Genomic DNA, 19,866 nt, shown 5'->3' with positions numbered 1-19,866 from the left:
GTGACCATTAGATAAAACAAATAAATTGGTGTATGTTGATACAAAATAAATGAATAAACAAACTTTGATGAGGAACAGGATATTTACATGATTTCAAGTCCCTCGCCCACAAAGTTTTCATTAATTACAAAAGCGCCACAATGGGCAAACCCCCCCTCAGTTAACTGATCAATGTGAACTTGTCAACAATGGAGCATACCGAGAGTAGAGACCACACTGTGGTGCAGTGAGAACACAGCATCGCAGCTGTGCTTTTCAGTCTGAGTGCACAAGCTGATCAGAAGGAAGCCTGACTCACAAACAAGTTAATAGACAGCCTGCGAAATAACTGGACTGCAGACTTGAAGCCTGATGATAGTGAAAGCGAAAGCAAGATGGGAAGCTGCAGTTAGAGGGCAGCGAGAGAGGAGACAGCTCAAAGCACTGCTTGATTCTGAAACAGATCCCTTTCTTCCCTGCAAAGGAAAATACGGGAACACACTTGGATGAAGTCGGGGGAGTCAACGGTTATCATGTGTTAGCGGTGATTTCCTGATTTTTATGCTGCACTGAGGATATGTCCTGACAGGGGGAATGTCATTGTCGAAAATTAAAGTAATGAAGGATGAAGGACCACAGGTTGACAGCTCTCTCTCTCTCATGCGCTTTGGGGGTAGAGGAATGCTCTTTGCACTGTACTTGCTGTCTCTTCTCTTAGTTAGAAATTATTTAAGGAAACGCACTTACAAATGTCAGCACTATAATTATTGATTACATTACTTACATGGTGCCATCCATGTATCTGAGCTCAGCACACATGCTGTGGCTGAGAGCATCAAACAGTCTTTGATCCTAGACAAAAACAAATGAGTTTCTGACAGAGCCATCATCAGAACCCAGGTTCTGGCCTATCCCAGAGATCTCTGTCTTGCCCTCCTTAAAGGCAGCAGGGAGCTGTAATGCAGCACCTTGACCCACACCGTCAATTCAGAGACCCCTTTCCTCCAAGATTCCTTCTTTCCCATTTGGAAACGCAAATAAGTTGTGTGATCTAGAATAAATAAACATTAAGGTGTCTTTCAACTCTAAAATTATTTTATTTCAAAATGATATTTTTCCTAACTTACTGACTATAAGACAGCCTTCTGAACTTGTAGTAAGAACATGCATAATGGCAGAGACAGATACAAATATGGGGTTATGGGGACTTGCACACTAAGAGGTGAAACCAATTCTGTATAGACCTTTGTTTCTTTCTAACAAAGATCAGTAAATGGTTACTAACTGCTAAGTAATCTTAAGTTATCAGAGAGTCCTGAGTTTGAAGATAAGAAAAGGTGACCAAAACGAGTTATCAGATCAAGGATATTAGGAGAAACAGTCTCCCAAAATATAGTAATGGCAATTAAAAGTTTCCAAGAAAAATTGAATTATTAAATGTATAATAACCTCCTGAATAGGTACTTGAATATTTTCTAGCACTTAGACATTCTAATCAGAAATTAATCTACATTAAGGAGCTAAAGTTAGGCCTGTACTGTAAATATCTGTTCTCACGAGTCCATATAGACTTATTGTAGTAGTAGGAAAAGTCAATACACTAAGGACTTGCCAGAAAACTGGGAGTGGCTTTAATTTTTATGCCACTAGGTGGCAGCATTAAGATGCCATAGAAATTTTGCCCACTACTAATCTTCAGTTTGTGTCAAATTCCTCCATCTAAAGCGAGAAGGGGGTCGGGTAAGGATAGAAGGTGAGGTGACACAATAAAACAAAGTCGATAAGAACGTGGGCTCTGGTATCAGGTGTCTAGGCTCCTTCTGCCGCTCACTAGCTGTGCCATCTTAAACAAACTGCCTCATTATTGAAGCCTCCGTTTCTCCGTCTCTAAAATAAGAATAATAGGGTCTGAGGTGATTATTCAGCCTGCGAAGTACTCGCCATACAAGCATGAGTTCAGATCACAGGCACCCACATAAAAAACAGGACCTAGAATGCTCCCTAACACAGGGAGACAGAGACAGGGTTATCCCCAGGGTTCACTGGCCAGCCAGACTAGCTGAACCAGCTCCAGGCTCAGCCAGAGACCTTGTCTCAGAAACATTAAGGCGGGGATCAATAGAAGAAGACATTCATCTTTAAGCTCTGGCTTCTACACAAGTACACAGGCGCACATACATAAACACACAGACACACACAGTGCACTTGGTATATCTTAAGGGTTGGATTGTGTATAGCTCTTAAGTTTCTCACATATTGAAAGTCCTAACCCCTAAGAGGCCCCTAGAAGAGGGGAGGTGGACATGAAGTCCCACTCCTCACTGAGGAGCTCTTGGCACTTGACAGCTGATTTGAGAAGGAGATTCAGTTTCTTTAACAATGTGACTCCTAGTAGATTAACCACTCATTAGAGCAGGGCCCATGCCCAAGGGTTTTTGGGCAACATACGTTGAAATCAACAGGTCTGGGGGGTGGTAATGAGGTAGGAGTAGTTACAAAAGGAGATGGGTGGGGGGATACAATCAAAATACATTATATGAAATTCTTTAAAAACTAATAAAAATTTTAAAAATAATAATAATTATTTAAGTACATAAAAGAAACATCTTTTAAGAGGCACTGAAGGTCTTAGTTAAGAGGGGGATCATTAAGATAGCTCACTAATTCCAATGGCTAACATCGTCATAAAAAGAGACATTTGGAAAGGCTGTGTGCATGAGAAGAACATGATGAGATGGTGAAGGCAAAGCAGTGATGCCTCTACAAGGAATACCAAAGATTGCTGCCAAAACCACCAGAAACCAGATGAGAGTTATGGATAAGCGTGTCTTTGCAACCATCGGAAGGAACCAACCTGCCATTGCCTTGATCCTGAACTTCTAAACCCCAAAATTGTGAGGGAAAAAATTACATTTCTTTTGCTCATCCATACCCAGGCTGTGATACTTGCTTCTGGCAGTCTAAGCCACTAATATAGCACATGATAAGAGCTCATTAACAATAGTTAATATCAGCCCTGTACACCTTTACTTACACAAGACAATACAGTTTCTTCTTAACTGCTCTAAACATTTTACCCTACAGCACACACCTTCTCCCTGCGCCAGCCTCACCTTAACCCCCAAGGCAATGCTTAGGCAGAGTAAATAGTTTGTGCTTACATAAGCACTACTGCAAATCGCTCCAAATCCTCCTTCCTGTTAGTCACACTGCCATGCTGTCAGCAGCGGTGTGGATTCAGAGCTTCCTGCTCTGTGTGCGTGATACAGACAGACTGTGAGGGAGGGTTACCTCCCGGGGTAGCCTCAAATGCTCAAAAAGTCCACACAAATTGCCTCAGGGACAGACACCACCCTTAGCTCACAGAAGAGAAAGAAAAAGAGAGAGAACACAAGAGCACATTAGCCTCTGGTTAGAACTTGAACTAAAAGGAACCATTAGTGTGTTATCCTCGTCCAAGTCTCTACTTGAATTTATCAAAAAAAAAAAAGGCATCTCAAAACAATTAGGGAAAGCTGAACATAGAATGACAAAATTAAAGATTTATTTATGCTCCTGTTAAGAGTAGTGTTTTGTTTAAAGAAAAGATCTTACTAGCTAAAGATCTATCGAGGGGCTGGTGAGATAGTCCAGTGGGTAAAGGGACTTGCTGCACAAGCCTTGCTACATGTGTTGTTGATCCCTGGAAGCTACATACAAGTGGAAGGAGAGAACCAACCCCACTAAGTTGTCTTTTGACCTCTACACACATGTCATGGTATGGGAGCCTATACACACACATCCTTTGTGCACACACACATACACAGAGAGACAATTATTATTATTTACTTACTTTTTAAATTTTAAAGATTTTAAGGATGCATATGGTAAAATGATTCAATTTTTGACATACCTTTTAAAACATGCTAGCAAGAACAATGACAGGCAGAGGAGTGAAGCAGGTCCAGAGGACTGGTGACCATTCCGCAGAATAACAGGTACATGGTGGTTCCTTGTATTAACCTCCTGGCACTTATGTACTTGAGAGTTTCCATTAGAGTGAGTGTGTGGATGTCATAAGAGTAGAAAATGAACCGAGGGGAGCAAGCGATCTTACGAGGCAGTAGTAGCAAGAGCAGGTGATAGAATACATATGATACAACATGACTGCATAAGGAGAGACTATTTGTTGGGGGAGAAAAGGACCAACAAGAGAGGGCGAAGAGAGGGTAGTAGCAGATACAAAAGAACAAAGTATAAAGAAATACATGTATGATATCATAAAGAGGCATTTTTCTATTTATTTTAAAAGGTTTCCACTAGAAAGTTTTCAAAACAAAAATGGGGGGGATCACAGGCCTTCCTCTTGCTGGGGGAAGCTCTACATTGGGTAAGGCAGAAAGTTCAGAAATCCCTACGAGTTTCTTCTCCTCACAGGACGTAATCATGAGTGGTGTAGTGTTGAATGCTGGTGTTTCATCAGGTTTTTACCTAACATCTGCTCCCTCTCAGGAGCTGAGCTATGATGAACAAGAAGATACCAACTCCCAGAGAGGTGCCTCCATTCTGAGTTCCTTCTCAGCCATCGCCTCTTAATCCTCACAGTACTTCAAGGAAGAGAATACCTTTATCAAGGGTCAATGGGCTAACCATTAGGGGGTTTTGCTTTTTTTGCCTATTCCATAAATCATCCCATAGATGGTTAGGTTGTATATACTAAAGTGGATGCAACTGGAACGTCATTGTTCTTTTAAATATATACAACTTTGCTGTTACAGAAGCACAAATGAAAATCACTTGCATTTTTTATGCAATGCCCCTACTGTTTTTTTCACTGACGTTTGTATCTTAAATACCTTCTGTGTTTCCAACCCTGTAAACACAAAGATAAATATGGCCCTACCCTAAAGTGTCCACAGTCTACCTGTAAATAAGCAAAGGTCACTGTGTGCTGCCTTTGAAGTACATCAAAGAGGCAATTGTAGCACAGGGAGGAGCCTGACGTAGCCTACTCTTCATAAACCCAATAGTCTTCCAAAGTCCCACCTGCCTGTGCAAGCTTCCCGGACTTCTATACAGATCAGTAAGTCACCCTGTCGCCCACAGTCCTGAACATATGCTTCATTACAGCATCCCTCACAGCCACAGATAAATCATGCATCCTTCACAGTGAGTCACCCTGTAATTCATCGTTCCTGTGAGCCACCCTACTCGACTCAACTGTCATGCAGGACCCTCCCACAACTCTTAGAGCACCGTTTTCCACGTTATTGGTTAGGCGTGTGTTCATGGAAAATGAAAAAGCAAGTACAACAGGCTTAATGTTCCACTCTCCAGGTGCCCTTTCAATTGTGTATTTCCCTTATTTTCCTATGGGGAAAAAAAAAGTCAGTCTAGACTCTCTTAACAGATGTGAATGTCTTTTTAATATATATAAAATCATTATTGAATACAAAGAAACATGCAAGGATTGAGTCACTTTCTATGAGATAATAATTATTTGAGGGGGGGACTGGAGAGATAGCTCAGCAGTTAAGAGCACTGGCTGCTCTTCCAGAGGACTTGGGTTCAAGTCCTGGAACTCACATGACAGCTCACAACTGTCTATAACTCCAGTTCCAGAGGATCCAATACCTTGACACAGAGTATATATAAGCAAAACACACGTGCACATTAATTAATTAATTGTTTAATTAATTAATTTTTACAAAGTCCCATGTAGGCAGAGATATCTGATATAAAGAGTTATTTTATAGAGAGTTGCCCTGATCTAAAACCAAGGAAGCTCATGTTTTGAAACGACTTGTTTTCCAAGAAAAGAATGTCTTCTTTTTACAAGAGATTTCTTTTCCTTCCCATTTTTTAGATCAAGAATAGAGCTTTCTCAAAATGGCTTGTTCAGGGCTACTAAGCCATTTAACCACCAATGTGCTCTTAGCATCTTGGAACCAGCTCTTTTCTCCCTATCAATCTGACTTTCTTTTGTGTCATCCCCCAAATTCATAATTTTCTGCTTTTTACTAAATCTAGTAATGAGTGCCCACAAAAAATAGTGCATTTTTACCATCCTGAGTTTTAAGGCTCTGCTCCTGGAGAGGGAGATCTAGTACCAGGTGTCACCAAGGCTGCAGTAGAGAAACTAAGGAGAGAATATGAGATAAGAAGCCAGCCCAGCCTCCTCTGTATTACAGCCCAGTCAGTCTCTCTAGTAATAGATACAGGGTGAGCATATTTAAGGTCACAATGTATCTCCTACATGGATCAATGCCTGTATCTTCCTCTGATCTAGAACTACATAAAAACTGTCATAATCAAAAATGGAATCATTTATGTCAAACTTTAGTAAAATAGAGTCAGAAGGCCTTGATGAGAGGGCTCTGGTGTATACCTACTTATTGTAAGAACTGCGGCAAGGACTCTCTGAACACCACAATCTTACCCAAAGGTCACTACAACATTTCTGTGAAGACATCTGCCCAACAAATCTCTGTTTAACCTTGGACTCATGTACTCCTTGTTGATCTTTGTAGTCAAGGATAATGGCTTCAAAACAACTTGCCCAGCCTTCTTCACTCTACCTCTGAAAACCTTCGCTTTCCTTCGCCTGCTCTGAAACTCCTACAGTCCCTAACAGCACTTATTTCCAGAGTTGCAAATTCCCTACTTGACCCTAAAAAAAAAAATCATTTCTTTCAAGATGCTCCCCTTACTTTTTTTTTTCTTTTTGGACTGACAGAATCTACAGAATCCAGTCCAAACTCTTCAGCTCAACATCCAATGGCTTATGCGGTTTGTCAGTTGCCACATCTGACTCACCATGACTTTCCCTAGTAATAGTCAAGATTTGCTGCTCCTGTACATACTTGCCTATTGCTGACTTTGCTCCTTTTCTTTTCTTGGGCAAGAATGCTCTTTCCCTATATCTTTATATGACAAGTCTTACCACAAGTCAAACTTCAGTTAAGTGTTACACACTCCTTGAAGCCTCTCTCTTCTTATAATGTTCTTTAGCTATTTCTCTTTATCTACTTTTCTCCTGGTACTTAGTACTTTTTGCCTATAGCAAAAGGAATAATAGCAGAGAAAAAGACCCAGAAATAAAGAGGCTAATTAAGAAAAAAATCAACCTGTACCTGGATAGTGACTTGTAACTGGGGAAAAAAAGTTTTCAAGAGGGATGGAAAGATGGCTCAGTGGTTAAGAGCACTGTCTGTTCTTCCAGAGGACCAGGAGTTAGATTTCCAGGACCCACATGCCTGCTAACAACTGTTGGAAACTCCAGTTCAAGAGGATCTGATTTCTTTTGTCCTCTGCCACATCCGCACACACATAGTGCACAGACATACATGCAAGCAAAACATCCACTCACATACAATAAAAGCTGAAAAAAATGAATGTTTCCAGAACATGTGATCTACACGGACCCAGTCTGGCTATAGATCTATAGGTTCTGAAGAGTAAATGGTATTAATTTATTCGATGGATCAACAAACCAGTATTGAGCAGCAGTTCTATATATGACAACTACTCTGTTAGACACTGGGGATGTGAATTGTAGAAGACAGTCTCTAATCTCAGAGTGGAAATAGTCTAGGAAGGAGCCAGGTGGTAGTCAATAAAGTAGACTGTGAGAATGAATGAGGCATGAGAGCAGGGTCCAGCATCACTGAGCTCGGGGTGTTGGGTAAACCAGAGCTCCTTAGACTTTTCTGCTTGCAACCCCTTTGACTTTACACAATCATAGGTATTTAGGTATAGAAAACAGCTATAGAAACCAAACCTTTGTTGACAATGCATTATTAAAAAATTGGTTTTAAAACATTTCTTTGGCTTGTATATAATTTTACTACTTATTGAAGGTAAAAAGCAAATTTGCATACTAATAAATGAATGTGCTTGCTAACTTTTACATGAATATTAAACTTTGACAGAACACTTGAAACGGTAGGATATAGAGCATCTTCAGGTGATTGTCAATGTGATTTTATGGCCATCGATGCTAAGAATAACATTCACATAAATATCTAGTGCACAATGGCCTAAGTATATTTGGGGTCATTTCAAAAACTGTTAGAAATTCTGTCCTAACCCCAAGACAAGATTCACTTTCTTATTTCAAAAGTAGTTACTTTATTAAACTGTTACATTAATAAATTCTTGCAAATAAAATATTAATAGATTTAACTAAAGCAAAAGTTCTTGGAGAGGCTTTCAATTTTATAGAGTGAAAATATCCTATAATCAAAAATTTGGAAACCATATTGCAGGATGAATTTTTGACTTGCAAAAAAAACTGTTTTGAATGAAAGTTAGCAATGCAAACATAATTTTTAAAAAAACAAACATTCTAGAGAGGAGAGGGTGCCTGAACTGGCCTTGGCCCATGACCACCCTGATGAATATTTTGCATGTCACCACAGAACCTTCATCTGGCAATGAATGGAGATAGAGACAGAGACACATATTGGAACACTGGACTTAACTCCCTAGGTCCAAATGAGAAGCAGAGGGAGGGAGAACGTGAGCAAGGAAGGCAGAACCAGAGGGAACCTTCATCCGATGTTGGATGGAGATAGAGACGGAGACCCACATTGGAACAATGGACTGAGCCCTCAAGGTCCAAATGAAAAGCAGAAGGAGGGAGAACATGAAAATGGAAGTCAGGACCACGAAGGGTGCGTTCACCCACTGATACAAGGGGACTGATCGAATGAAAGCTCACCAAGTCAGCTGGACTGGGACTGACCGAGCATGTGATCAAACCGGATTCTCTGAATGTGGCTGACATGGGGGCTGACTGAGAAGCCATTGACAATGGCACTGGGTCTTGTTTCGTCTGCATGTACTGGCTTTTTGGGATCCTGGTCTGTTTGGATGCTCACCTTCCTGGACCTGGAGGGAGGGGGGAGGAACTTGGACTTCTCACAGGGCAGGAAACCCTGACTGCTCTTGGGACTGGAGAGGGAGGAGGAGAGGGAGTGGGGAGAGCGGGAGGGTATTAGGAGGAGGGGAGGAAGTGGAAATTCTTATAAATAAATAAATAAATAAGGAAAAAAACAAACATTCTAACACAAAATGCAAAGATACACTAATTCGATTCATGCTAAGGAATTAAAAATATTAAATTGTTGCTTTCTGTAATTAAGCCATTATGTAAAACTTTGTATGCGGAGTAAAAACATGGCAATTCGGAGCCTACAAAAATCTCAATCTGAGCTGAGGCATTTCAGACAGCATTTGTTGGAATTGTGTGGTGTGACAGCATGCACAGTGTGAAGTACACATATTGTATGTTCAGACCAAGGCTATGGTGAAGCCATGTGATCCAACAGAGTGAGCACTGCCAAACGCACCTCGGCTTCATTATGTACTGGGTTCTGAACTAATTTCTGGGCACTGCACATTCAGAAACCTTTTACTGTTGTCAAGTTTCTCATGCTCCCCAAAGTCAGTTACATAACTCCATATGGAATCTCATCCCACAATGTAAAAAGCTGTGGTGTAGCGATTGGTGGGAACAGGACTAAAAAGATAGAAATAGTTCATAAATGGAGCCATAAGCCTTCCTGTATAATTTGAACTTTGGCCCTGTGCTGAGCATTTTTCTTTAGCCATATCAACACATCCCCATACACATCCATTTCCTACCTTCCCCTTTGTTGTCCTGTCCCCAGCATACTGCACTACCCAACTCCCTTACCATCTGTTTCCCCATATGATAGGGGAATGGAAGCTCGAGCAGGCCATCTGTGAGCAGGCGGGCAGGTAGTCCTAGTATTTCTTCCCCCATTCCCTTCATATGGAGAGCTGCAGCTGCCTGCCTGTGACGAAAGCTCCAGCCATTGACTCTCCTCCCGTTGATGCTAATCCATTCTCTTAGTTAGCTTCCAGCCGGCAACCTGACAGACCGAAAGTTATTATTCCCAACTGAAGGACTGGCCTATGGGCATACCTATGGGCATTTTCCTGACTGTTGTGAGAGAGCCCAGCCTATTGAGGGTGATACCACACCAGAACATCTGGTGCTGGGTTCTATAGGAAAGATAGCTAAGCACAAGCCAGGGAGATCAAGCCAGTAAGCAGCTTTCTGCCATGGCTCGTGCCTCTGCTACTGCTGGAATTCCTGCCCTGACTTCCCTCAACGATGGACTGTGATCGGGAAGTGTAAGCCAAACAAACCATTTTCTCCCCAAATTGCTTTTGTGCATGGTGCCTATCACAGCAACAGAAAGCAAACTAAGACACCCAGTAACTATTTCTCTTTCTTCCCCACTCAGCTCTAACAGTTTCCCCAGCTAGAATCTGGACACCTCCCTATGCACAATTGACTTCCCTAATTTTCCATACATCTACACATTATCTATTATATAGATGAAAGTCTCTTCCTTTGAACCATGTGAGATAAATTGTATCATGTGTCAAGACCCCAACTATTATAATCCAAAAGGCTATGCGGAGGCACATGGGTTTTAAGAGAAGTATCTCACGATTAGGTATGTACATTAGGAAGATCTTCATTTCCACAGTGTGAAGAGAGTGGAGGAAAGCAAAGGGAGGGGAAGGGTACAGCCACTTAAGTTATTTCATACTGCAGACAAGAGATTGGCGGCAGTAAAAATGAAACGACAGACTAACAAGAGCTTAAGAAAGGAGAATTATAGGACTTAGAGATCAACTAGATATATAAAAATGAAAAGTAGCAATCAAAGGCAAATGGCTAGCACTAAAAACAGTCAAAAGAAAAATTGGTGATCAGTGTGTACCTCCAAGAAATGAAGCCCTATTTTAGCCTGTTCCCAAGAATAACTCCCTCCATACTGCAGAGAGACAATTAAGAGACTGGAAATCATATCCCAGGAGCCTCTGGATCATACACCTTACTCCCAATTCTGATGCCAGAATTGTGAGGCAGTCCTCTCACATAGCTCTAATAATGAGGGAGGAAAAACTCAGGCTATCTAGGTATTCTGGTCTACAGGATATTCATTTTATTGCAGATTAACAAGTTGCTATTTGGGTTTGTGTTCAGTCTACTCTGATAATCTGGAATGATCAGATCTCTGCAATAGTAAAGAAACTAGAAATAGGCTTGTCCCCTACCCCACCAACCCTTCTTGCACCACAAGATCTCAGTGTGCCTGCTACACTCTCTTCTTTAAGTCTACACTCTGCCTCCTCCTACTACTTTGTCTGTCTAACTCTGGTCCTTTACAATCCAGGTTCAAGGTGTTGCTTCATAAGGCCTTCTATAGATCCTGTATTGCCTGGCTTAATTATGTGCAGAAACGTGAAGTCAGGAAGTTTGTTCAGAGCTGTTACATTTGCTTCCTAGCACCTACTTTAATGCCTGGACCACAGCTGTCTTCTTTATTAAACTGAAAGTAATTGAGTTCAGAGCATGTGTTTGACTCAACTTTATATCTTTCTAAAATAATTAGAATATTTTGTGCACTGTAGATTAATAAGTATTTGTTAAGTACCTAAAGGACAATGTATAATGTATTCCTTTCTTTCTATAGTTAAAAGGAACATTCAATAAATGATGATAATCATGACAATAAAGCCAAGGAAAGTCTAAGGAAACTGCCCAGGAAGCAATCTTGTTTCCCCAAAGGGTTTATAGAGTAAGTTAACATGTGGTTAAGAAAGAAAGGAGGGAGGGATGGAGGGATAGAGGAAAGGAGAGAAGAGAAAAAAGTGCTGTAGGACCTTGCTGTGAATTAGATCTGCCAATATCGATGCTGTAAAAGCCAATTCTGAAGTTGTATACCAACATCTGTTTCTTAAGCAGTGATTAAAATAAATATTTTTCCGTTGCTATGGTTTTGGTGGGCCTATTTTTGACATGGACACCAAATGCAGCAAACAATATAGAAACTCTAGTTCACTTCATTGGCATTTGACATTGAGGATTCTAATCTCACTAGAAGGTCAAAAACACCAGCCTCATGACCACAAAAGATAACTTTCCTTGATCCTCAGCGGTAAACAGCAGAACTTTGCCATTTATACTGGCTGCCTGGGCTTTCAAACAGAACAGCCTCAGAAGTCCTAGGGAAATCTCTTTGAAACTTTGTAGAGCAACCTCCCCACCCCAGTCCCATTGCAGTTCTGGTTTTTATTAAGGGACATTAAGAACATATACAAAATCAGGAAGAAGAGCAAGTGGGATTGAAGCACCTACCACCCAGCTTCAGTAGTTACCCAGAGTGAAAAGAGAAACACACACTGAGGCATTAATAAATTTTACTTTTACTATTTTTCAAAGGAGAACACACTTCAGAACAACTGGACAGTCCAAGGAAGACAACATCCTTTCAGGGAAAACCTGAGACCCTACAGAGAATAGCCAGCTTGTCCTCATGTTGCTATAGCTGTGAAGTCGTTGCCTAGTCATCAGTATCACAGAAACCAGGAACGTGGGCCAGGAGATGGTGCTGCGGGTGACTCTTCATGACCCACATGACAGAAGGAGAGAAACAACTTGTAAATTTAGAAAATGTAATTTAAAACTTTTTTAAACCAGGAATAAAAATGTTTATATTAGGTTATGAGCAGCCTATTTGAAAGCTTTTTTTTTCTTAATAATTCCAGGTGTTCGCTGCACATAGTGACACACCCGTCTAATCCCAGAATTTGAAAAGCAGTAGCAAGAGGATCACTGTGAGCTTGAGGCCAGCCCAGATCTATACAATGAGATCCTGTCTCAAAACAACAACAAAAATGCCCAGTGTTTGTGGGTCGGCTTCAGTTTCTTGTTGCTTTGCTGTTGTTTTACCCACTATAGTACATACTGTGCACAGACAAAATGGCAGGTGGGCTTAGCCACACAGGTTTTTTAGAAATTTTCTGACACATCATGGACTTTATGAGTTTTTCTATCCATCCAGTTCATTTGCAGATTCCACAAGAAGCACCAACAAAACTTGAAGATATCCTTTTGCTCGTGGTTTCCAGGTTAAAGCCTGGAGCTCTTGCCTGAAGGAACTCTGTAAAGTCCTTAGTCGTACTTTGGTCATGTCAGTGTTGTAGATGTGTCTGAATTGCTATTCTCAATTAGTTTTCCCTTCCTAGGCTAGAAGACTGGGCACTTAGATGCTGCTACGAAACTTTTCTTCATTGACTTATAACTAAAGGGTACTCACTCCCTGCAACGACTGACGGCTCCTGCTGTCAGGAAGTGGTGTTGTATTGTTGCTGCTAATTTTAAGTAAGGTTAAGATTGTACCAGACATGGATCAGGTACAAGGCAAGCTTCCTGGGAGGATTCTGCAGCACCATTTCCACTATGAAACACAGTTAAGTAAGTAGGCCAGACTAACTGAAACACACTATGTAGCCCAGTTGGCCTCAACCAATGTACATACTATTTCTAATTTTCAACCAAAGTAACCAACATCTCTCTCAAATTCCCAGATAGAATTAAATAAAACTGAGCCTGGGCTATTTTGCACAAAAACCATGGCAGAGAAAGAAGGCCCAGTGAAGGCTATTTGTGACACAGACTTATTACATGTCTACTCTACATTTTTTTTAAAATGGCAATAATAATAGGTGAACTCACACATGACTGATTTTTTTCTTTTCTTACAACACATGGCTAGCATTCAACCTTAATCCCTCCACTGCCAACTCTCCAGTTGGTTATTATAAAGCATATCTCAGATACTATACCATCCCATTTGTAAATATTTTGATTTCTATCTGTAAAAGGTAAAGGTTCTCATTACTCTTTAAACATCAATGGGCACAGTGGTACACTTCTATAACCCTAGTACTGAGGAAGCTGTGGTGATATTTTGTTTGTTCTCTAACAAATAAAACTTGCCTAAAGATCAGAGTGTGGAGTTAGCCACTAGTTAACCACAGAGAGACACACACTACAGTTAGTGGTACACAAACCTTTAATTCCAGCACCTGGGAGGTGGAATCAGGAAGATTAGGAGTTCAAGGTCACCCTGGGCTACGTTAGATTTAACCAGTCTAAAAGAGAAACAGAGTTCACACCTTTAATCCCAGCACTAGGAAGGTGGAGACAGGAGTGATATGACTGGGCAGAGAGAGAAATATAAGGCGGGAGGAGAGAGGCACTCAGTCTTTCAGTCTGAGGATTTCATAGAGGTAAGAACTTTAGTGACTGGCTGCTTTACTTCTCTGATCTTTCAGTCTTCACCCCCTAATATCTGACTCTGGGTTTTTATTATTCAGACTAATTAGATTTGTGCTACAGGAAGCAGAAGCAGATGAATGACCATAAGTTCAAGGCTAGCCTAGTCTACAACATAGCAAGTTCGAAGGTAGATGGCATTATAGAGTGAAACCATATCTCAAAAAAGAAACAGAAGCAAGCACAGCCATGATAAAATTCTCATGCAATAATTACCAACAATATCTTAGCATCATCAGCTAACTAATTCATGTTAAAATTTCCCAATTCTCTTGTTAATATTTCCAGCTTCTTGAAACCAGAATCCAAATAAGGTACACTACAACTAAACAGTATGTCTTTAATTCTACTTCATCTTTTCATCTGTAGGTTTTAATCGGCAGGTTTCACTAAAGTCTCCCTTTCCTCATTGCAATCTCTTTTGTTGTTAAAAACAGCAGGTCACCAGCAGCACAGACACTGAGAGAAACAATTAATAAACAGGACCACTTGAAACTGAAAAAGCTTCTGTAAAGCAAAGGACAATGTCAACAAGACAAAACGACAGTCTACAGAATGGGAAAAGATCTTCACTAACCCCACATCAGACTGAGGTCTGATCTCCAAAACATACAAAGAACTCAAGAGATTGGTTGTCAAAATAACCCAAAAAGAAAAGTGGAACACAGACCTAAACAGAGAACTCTCAACAGAGGAATCTAAAATGGCTGAAAGACACTTAAGGAAATGTTCAACATCCTTAGTTATCAGAGAAATGCAAATCAAAACAACTCTGAGATTCCATCTTACACCTGTAAGAATGGCTAAAATGAAAAACACTGATGACAACTTATGCTGGAGAGGATGTGGGGTAAAGGGAACACTCCTACATTGCTGGTGGGAATGCAAGCTTGCACAGTCCCTTTGGATGTCAGTGTGGAAATTTCTCAGAAAATCAGGAAACAACCTTCCTCAAGACCCAGCAATACCACTTTTGGGTATATATCCAAAGGATGCTCAATCATGTCACAAGGACATGTTCTCAACTATGCTCATAGCAGCTTTGCTTGTCATAGCCAGAACCTGGAAACAACCTAAATGTCCTTCGACTGAAGAGTGGATAAGGAAAATGTGGTACATTTATACAATGGAGTACTACGCAGCAGAAAAAAATAACATGAATTTGCATGCAAATGAATGGAGCCAGAAAACATCATTTTGAGTGAGGTAACTCAGACACAGAAAAACAATTATCACATGTACTCACTCATAAGTGGTTTTTAAACATAAAGCAAAGAAAACCAGCCCACAAATCACAATCCCAGAGAACCTAGACAACAATGAGGACCCTAAGAGAGACATACATAGATCTAATCTACGTGGGAAGTAGAAAAAGACAAGATCTTCTGAGTAAATTGCGAGCATGGGGACCTTGGGAGAGGGTTGAAGGGGCGGGGAGAGTTAGGGAAGGGAGGAGGGGAGTAGAGAAAAATGTAGAGCTCAATAAAAATAATTTTAAAAAAGAGAAAAAACCTAGCAGGTCGGCTCAGCGGTGGTGATGCACACCTTTAATCCCAGCACTGGGGAGGCAGAGGCGGATCTCTGTGAGTTCGAGGCCAGCCTGCTCTACAGGAGCTAGTTCCAGGACAGGCACCAAAGCTAAAGAGGAACCCTGTCTCAAAAACGAAACAAACAAAAACAGTAGGTCAATTGGTGTGTATTTTCCTACAAACTGAATTTACTACAGTATCATATCAACATGTTCTCTATTCCAAGTTTCCATAAATTATTAATTAAAGGTATAATCACGTCCAGGTTCAATATCTTTCTTTCTTGGAGTCAAACCTAGGATTTTGTACATACTAAGAACTCTATTAACTGAGGTATCGTCCAGCATCAGATTTAGCATCTTTTATTTTGCAAGATATGTGACAAAGAACTTAATTTGCCCAAAGGAGATCTGGCTTTTGACTTTAATTCTAAGAAATAAACTCAAAATTCTTTGAATACCACAACTGATCAGGATGTTTTGTTTGCTGGGAGCCAGTGAATAAAGTTGGATAACATCATATAGTCAACCTGATTTTTATGAGGTCTGGAGACTAAGTCATATGTGTAATTGATCAAATACAGTAATCCGCGGGGAAGTTCAGATGAGCTTCATTGTCTGACAACAAGCTGTATGTACTGTACACATCAAATATCAGAGAGAGGTAGGGTCCACAAATGCATAGAGAAAAGACACCTGGAACATCCATATTGAGAATTTACCTTTCTTTAGTCCATCTTTTAGCTCCAATAAATCAAAACAATTAGTATGTCAGTGGGTTCTATGAACCCTTCTAGCAAATAACCAAAAACTAAAGGGGTTCTGGGGATCCTCCAACTGGCAGTGTATGTCTGAAGAGGGAACTCTTATGAGCCTCCCTAAACTTTCTACAAGGCCATTATACTGTGATGGTGTCCATTGACAGGGTAACATAATTATCTGGCTACTCCTGTGATGATTTAGCAGTCATTCTGATTATTGCAGAAAGCTAATTCTCAGGGACTACAAAGTAGTCTGCTTCTCTCCTGTCTTCCTTATTAACATGAATTGGGCTCCTCATTAACTAATTGGTTATTTGATAGAATAATATGAGAAAGAGAGTAAAATGCTTAATTCCTTTATCAGTTTTCAAAATTAAGAGGTGGTTCTTGCAACCTGAAAAAAAAAGATTTTTTTAACTTTATTTCACAAATTTAAAAACAAATCCACAGAGTTATCACCATTACTTTTGTTCATTTTAACTACCTTTGGCCAATAAAAGTTTATCTAAATTGACTCTGAATATTTTTTGATAAGACTCTAACATTTTCGGATAACTTCCTTACTATCTCGTATCACAAATCTTTCTAACCCTAACGCAGCATACGTCCTACTTCAGACATGGAATTAATCATTTCCATAAGAATCCCTATGTCACATTTCCCCAGGAAAAAGACTGATCTGAATATTTATTTATTTGTTTGTTTGTTTGTTTGTGTCAGTGTTTGTGTGTATACATGCCGCGTGTGTGCTGGTACCCACTGATATCAGAGGTAGATGTCAGACCCTCCAGAGCTGGAATTACAGGCATGTGTGAGCTGCTGGATGTGGGTGCAGGGAACCAAACTGGGACCTCTGGAAAAGCAGCAACCACTGAGTCATCTCTCCGGGACCTGAGTTGAATATTTAGATGCCTGAAATTTATTAGGGACTTCCCCTAGAGTCAACACCTGTTGAGGGAAGACAAAAATAGGGTTGGGTAGAAGAATTGAACCACAACATAATAACAGCAATCCCACAGAATACTATAAGATTTTCTGTCCTGAAGCAAAAGAATTTGAAGTAATCCGCATTAGTCATTCCGTGTAAGATGTCCTAGGGTATAGGGAAGATCCTAAGAGTGATATAGCTATTGTCATCTGATAGGAGAGATATCATCCCCCCAGGGACACTTTATACTGTATGGAGATACTTCCTGGTTGTAAAAGATAGGAGTAGGATTCTGCTAGGTAAAAAGTTACAGATTTTGCCAAATACCTTCTAACATACAGAATGATCCCAATAACAAAGAATGTCTAATCTAAAATGTCAATAGTACAGAAACTGAGAAAAATTTGACTTAGGGCAGCACTAAGGCAGTGACTCAGACTGTTACCAGTAAGCTGAGTGAGTTCTTGTTGTTCTAACATTGAAACAAGCTGTTGGTCGTCAAGGAGACACTCTCTTCCCGTGCTGGTGATTCCAAACACTTGCATGCCCAAGGCAAACCTAGTGAATAAGCCCTAAGAATGAGTGAGTAAGTGAGTGAGTGAGTGAGTGAGTGAGTGTTTGTGTATCGGTATGGGGTGTGTGTGTGTGTGTGTGTGTGTGCGCGTGCGCGCGTGCACGCTCGTGGTGTACACTCAAACTCATCTCTCCGGGCTTTAAGCACCAGGAGCTCAAGCACTTGGCAGCTATTGTAATCCATACCTTTTAGCAGCTATGAGCAAGGACAGAAGATAGTAACAAGCAGCACTAGGTGGTGCCTTCTAGTTCCAGTCCTTGGACAGGCTTCAGATACTAGAACCTTCCATTATACAGAGGCAAGTATTACAACTATCAGGTCTATTGTGTCAAGATCCCTAGCCCTTAATAGTGGTTTGTATTCCACTTGGGCGTAGCGTGTCTTAGACACCTGGGAATTTGGAAGGCCCCTAGAACTCGTCCAGCAATCAAGGCACCAATTTCTCATTTTCAGCTCTTCACAGTCCTCTTTGTCTTTACCATCTCAACCCCAGAATTCTCTGGAACTCTCTAGCTACCTTTTTGTCGCTACTGCTATTGTCACTGCTATAATACCTCCCTTCCTTCACGTTACCAGCTCATCCCACAAATGATAAAACTCAAAAACCGTCAAGCAAAGACCACGTGAGAAGAGCCTTTTAACTGGTCTAGTGTTGTAACACCAAGTAGAAGCACAGGAGGCTGTCTCCCAGCTACCCCATAAACCGAGTCAACAGCCTACTTACACAGACAGAAAAGTGAGTATGGCAAGCGTGTCTCCACCAATCATACCAGTCCTTCATAAGGGACTGTGTTTACACCAATCATAGCACATGAGGAAATATGCTTGCTCCAGCTGCAGGAATCTCTTGAAAATGAATTACAGCAATCACAGACCTGCTGGGCTAACAAGGGAAGTGTTCAAGCTCTGGAATGAATAGAAATGGCTCCGGAGTCATCTGGAATTCACTGAGACTTGTAATGACAAAAATCTAATACAAACTGTTTGGAGACGATTGTAGCTAACAGCTCTCTGGAGCTAGCCTTGCTCTCACGCAGCAAGCAGCTGGAGTTAGCATGTGTTTCTGAAAGGTGTCTGTGGGGTTTTCAAAGCACCAGGTGCGTGAGGGCTGCTTGTTTGATGCTTTCACTCAAGGCAACCAGAGCACAGAGGAAAATCTAACAGCTGTCAATTAGAGAGCGAAATTGCCCTGGCTCCCAACACCTGGGCTTGTTTAACAGTCACAGAAATATTAAAAGAGGTACTTACAATAAAGACCCCTTAACTTTAACAGTGATATAATTGTATTTAAAGGACTTTAACTCCTTCTGCAGCAGCCCTAGGAGAGTAGCATTCTCCTGTCTCAAGATGAGAACTAGACAGTACTGTTGTTCCCAGTAACGTAAGAGTTTAAGGCTTCAGCCCTGAAAGAGGAATCTAGTGGCAAGTTACAACATCCACTGCACACTTCATTTTTAGAGAAAAGTAACACATAAACACCCCATTCCAAGTGCTAGGAAAACTGACTGTTACTAGTTTAGTCTTTATTTCTAGGCCTTTTCAGGGGGTAAAACTAGGAAAAACTTTGAATACACATCATTCATATCAACATTTTCACTTCAACACCAAGAGTGTAGACAAAATGCTTTATGTTCAGAGAAACTAAGTCATTAAGCGCCCCCCCTCAAAAATAAGTTCCTGGAAGCCATATGGTTATTTTTTTAATTTAATTAAGTCTGCATATTACAGGGATTATAAAAGAAATGGAAAACTTTAATAGCAAAAGTTCAAAAATAATACTGACTAGGGGGCTGAGTCTGTAGATCAGTTAGCAGAATGCCTGCCTATCATGCATAAGTCCCTGTGTTCAACATGTAGTACCAATAAACCAGGTGTGCTGGTGCATACCTGTGGAAGCAGGAGAATCAGAAATTTTAGGTCATTGGTGTAGTAGTTTAAATGTAATTGGCC

This window comes from Myodes glareolus, chromosome 4 (assembly GCF_982192425.1).
Source record: "Myodes glareolus chromosome 4, mMyoGla1.1, whole genome shotgun sequence".
In the NCBI taxonomy this organism is placed as follows: domain Eukaryota; kingdom Metazoa; phylum Chordata; class Mammalia; order Rodentia; family Cricetidae; genus Myodes; species Myodes glareolus.
The sequence above is the reverse complement of the archived record's forward strand: the minus strand, read 5'-3'. Positions refer to the sequence as shown.